The 4,280-nt window shown below is 43.0% G+C and overlaps 1 non-coding gene across 1 annotated transcript; it reads left to right on the top strand.

The window, feature by feature from the left end:
* Window positions 1–1,365: 1,365 nt before the first annotated feature.
* Window positions 1,366–1,437, top strand: TRNAR-UCU. Its single transcript has one exon. It is a non-coding gene; the product is annotated as a tRNA-Arg (tRNA).
* The last annotated feature ends 2,843 nt before the right edge of the window (window positions 1,438–4,280 follow it).

Genomic DNA, 4,280 nt, shown 5'->3' with positions numbered 1-4,280 from the left:
TTCAATCATCACAGCACCATGGTTGTTATGGTGTCAGAATGATTGAAACGCATTATTTCTATTATTACATTGTTATGAAATGGTTCAACTCACCATAATGCAGAATCAGTGGGAGCCTGGTGCCACCGTTGCCTGCCACACGTTGCGGATTGTCACTTGCCACTTCACCTGCCACAAGTTGCAGATTGTTACTTGCCACGTCACCTGCCACAAATTGCGGATTGTCACTTGCCACGTCGCCTGCCACACATTGCGGATTGTCACTTGCCATTTCACCTGACAGACGTTGCGGATTGTCACTTGCCACGTCACCTGCCACAAGTTGCGGATTGTCACTTGCCACGTCACCTGCCACAAGTTGCGAGTTGTCACTTGCCACAAGTTGCGAGTTGTCACTTGCCATGTCACCTGCCACTGTTGCAGATTGTCACTTACCACATCATCTGACGGAAGTTGCAGATTGTCACTTGCCACGTCACCTGCCACCGCTGTGATATTGTCACTTGCCACGTCACCTGCCACACATTGCGAATTGCCACCTGCCACACATTTGTCACTTGCCTGTCTGTCACACGTTACGGATTTTCACTTACCTGCTCCAGTTGTCCCATGCTGTGTCCCAGAATCAGGCAGCACAGAGATGATGTCATCTCTCTGCTGTCCGCGGCTGCCTACACAGTGAGGGTGGAAGTGCAGGGATAAAGGGTGGACAGTGAGAGATGATGTCATCTCTCTGCTCCCCCGCTTGCCTGCGCTCACTCAGACACTCACCTAGTAGCCCAGCTGCCCAGCCCCAACACTCTCTCTCCCTTTAAGCTTTAAGTTTTGACAATACATTGCCCAAACATAATCACCTGTAAAAAAAGCTATAAGGGGAGGTTGGAGGCCGGTATGTTTTGGAGGCGTGTGTTGGACTGGCTATGAGTGAAGGCTGGAACTCTTTTTGTCTTCAGAGGTGGGAGGAGTCTTTCCAGCTTTCTTAAGGCTTTCTCTGCTGGAGAAATGAGAACTCTTCCCATCAGTGAGGTCCTTCATGGATAAGTCCAAGGCCTCACTCACATGGGGTGTATGAATCTGTACCCTGTGTGGGGGCTGCATTAACCCCAAAAAGGACATCCATGTGGGTGCAGTTGCGCGGACGCATCCTGGGTGCGTTCAGGGCCGTGCACCGGCACCCACACAGATATTACATTGGGTACAGTCACTGCACCCCAGTTGACAGCAATGGGACTGCCTACATGGGATGCTGGGAACACCTGTGCATCCGCATTCTGGGAAAAACACATGGAGTTTGCATGTTCTCCCTGTGCTTGCCTGGGTTTCCTCCGGGTACTCCGTTTTCCTCCCACACTACATGCTACCTTTGCGTTGGTGGTGCAGTGGTGAGCACAGCTGCTTTCTAAGCAGATGACCCAGGTTCGATTCCTGGCCAACGCCATCTCCAATACTTGGAGTCCTCAAGGAGAAAAGCGCTATACAAGGTCAATGCTGGGTATATATTAGCGGTGAAATAAGAGAATGAAGAGAATGTGAGGAATGTTTGAGGAAGAAAATGTTCCCCCATAATCTATAGAAGGTGAACCCAGCAACTGATAAAAGACGCTTAGCTTTGGCTGCGATCACACCGGATCATGGGCAGAATTACTGCAATTTACCGAATTGCCGCAAAACGTGTGACACGCTTGTGATCCCATTACTTTCAATGACACCCCAATCATGGAACAACATTGTCACATGACAAATCACACAAACAAAATGATGGGACGCCCGTTTCCCAAAAGCAGTCCTGTGATTTGTCAGGTGACAATCGCGGCAAAATCACACCTCGATTGGGGTGATATTGAAAGTAAGGGGATCGCATACTCCACCCAGCGGGAATATTACACCCCCTCAACTGTCTAGATTTACATTAAAGTTTCAAATACAAAAATCCTTCATTGCTGCAGACCTCAGCACATGCCATGTGTGATGTAACCACTTATAGAACACAATAAATATATACAGCATCTCGCAAAAGTAAGTACACCCCTCTGTGTGCGGGAGATCACATACAGTATGTCACAAAAGTAAGTACAACCCTTGCATTTGTGTAAATCTTTTCTTGTATCTTTTTATGTGACAACACTGAAGAAATTACACTTTGCTACAATGTAAAGTAGTGAGTGTACAGCTTGTATAACAGTGTCAATTTGCTGTCCCCTCAAAATAACTCAACACACAGTCTAAATCTGAAGAATTTTATACAGGACAGTCAATGGAAGAAAGTGTAGAACTCTTGTCATTTGGAAGCTCAAGCAACCAAAAGTAAAAGGCGTATCACAAAACTGACATTGCCTGAAACTAGACAAAAATACCTAAGTTTTGATGTATAAATTGTGTATGACAAGTAGATCTTGTAGGCATGAGAGCAATTTATAAGGAAATTAGTTAAGGAACAAAGATCAATTTTTTAAAGCTCTGTGCTGTGGCGATGACATCATCCACTCTAACCAGCCCCATAGACACTCTGTTTAATCGATAACATTTCCTGAAATGATCACTAAACTTAAACAGCTTTTTCACAAAAACTGTAAAAGATATCAAACTGAAAAAATATAGGTGTCCTTTTATGAAGCAGTGAAATCTATTCACTGCTTCGTTCTCCGGCTATCACGGTGAAGATTTTTCTCCTCTGTGTGCCAGTTTATGAAGCAGAGTAGATCGCTTCACCCTTGGAGGAGTGAAGCGATCTACCAATGCTTTAAACAGTGGAGAATGGCCCCTGATACTGGAATCTCGTGAGACTTTACGAGATTACAGTACCAGAAATTCACAGAAACACGGAGATGTCAGTTTATTGAGCAGTGATAAATTATCACCACTCAGTACACTGACAGACGGCGTGGTTAATGTTATTAAAATAAGGAGTCCCCCTACATAATATATATATATATATATATGTGTACACGCACACACACATTATATATACATGTATATACACACACATTATACATAAATATTACAGGGGGACATGATTACAGTGTTGGGGGGTCTGAACGAGGTAGAAAGAAGTAAAAAATCTTCCTCCTTCCTCCTCAGATCCCCCGGGATTTCCTCTTCACTCCCCGATTCACCACCTCTGAGATGGTGAATCGGGGCATGTGAATTCTGACACAGATCACCAGTGAAATGCTCAGATCGCAGCTTCATAAACTGGCCGTTACTGTGTCAGTCTATGAGGATTCTCTGTGTGTGGAGATAATCGGCGGGAGAACAAGTTCAAACATCTTCTCTCCCGATTATCTCTGTTTCATAAACTGTTAATGGGCTGTGATCAGTGGTGATCCTTGGGATCACCGCTGTTCACTGCTTCATAAATGCCACCATAGCCGGATAGCTGAATATTTTGTGAACATTTTAAAGTTTGTTTGGCATCTGTAGATGAAAGTATGAAGGAGCTGAAACTTTTGGTAGCGGAAGAAGATTTTAAGGATTTGAAGCATGCTCTCACTGACTTCAATGTTAAAAAAAGTGTCTAAAAGCTTAATATTTTAAAAAGTATAAATAGTAGAAAAAAAGTTGAAGAAGTCCCATTATTAGCTGAAAGAGCTGAACACTTTAAAAGTTGAATGGTCTTAATAGCTGAAAGTATGCAGAAGTTACGCAGAGCCAAAAGACGTACGGAATAATAAAATTAAAATTAAAATAAAAGTTAAGAATAATAAAAAACGAATAACAATACTGGGAATGCTATTGAGCATTCCTACTAAATATGCAAGTTATTGTCATAAAAAGTTTTTGGGGACCTGGCTCCTGCCCCAGGGGACATGTATGAATGCAAAAAAAAGTTTTAAAAACTGCCTTTTTTTGGGAGCAGTGATTTTAATAATGCTTAAAGTGAAACAATAAAAGTGAAATATTCCTTTAAATTTTGTACCTGGGGGTGTCTATAATATGCCTGTAAAGTAGCAAATTTTTCCCGTGTTTAGAAAAGTCCCTGCAGCAAAGTGACATTTCTAAAGAAAAAAAAGTCTATTAAAACTGCTTGCGACTATAATGAATTGTCGGGTCCCGCAATACAGAGAAAAGTCATTGAAAAAAACAGCATGGGTTCCCCCCCAGTCAATTACCAGACCCTTTGGGTCTGATATGAATATTAAGGGGAACCCCGAACCAAAATAAAAAAATGAATTGCGTGGGAACCCCCCCACATTCCATACCAGGCCCTTCAAGTCTGGTATGGATATTAAGGGGAACCCTGCGCCAAATTGTTTTAAAAAAAATGGCATAGGGGTCCCCTT

Source organism: Rana temporaria, chromosome 4, assembly GCF_905171775.1.
Source record: "Rana temporaria chromosome 4, aRanTem1.1, whole genome shotgun sequence".
NCBI lineage: Eukaryota > Metazoa > Chordata > Amphibia > Anura > Ranidae > Rana > Rana temporaria.
This window is presented reverse-complemented; position numbering and strand designations above follow the sequence as displayed.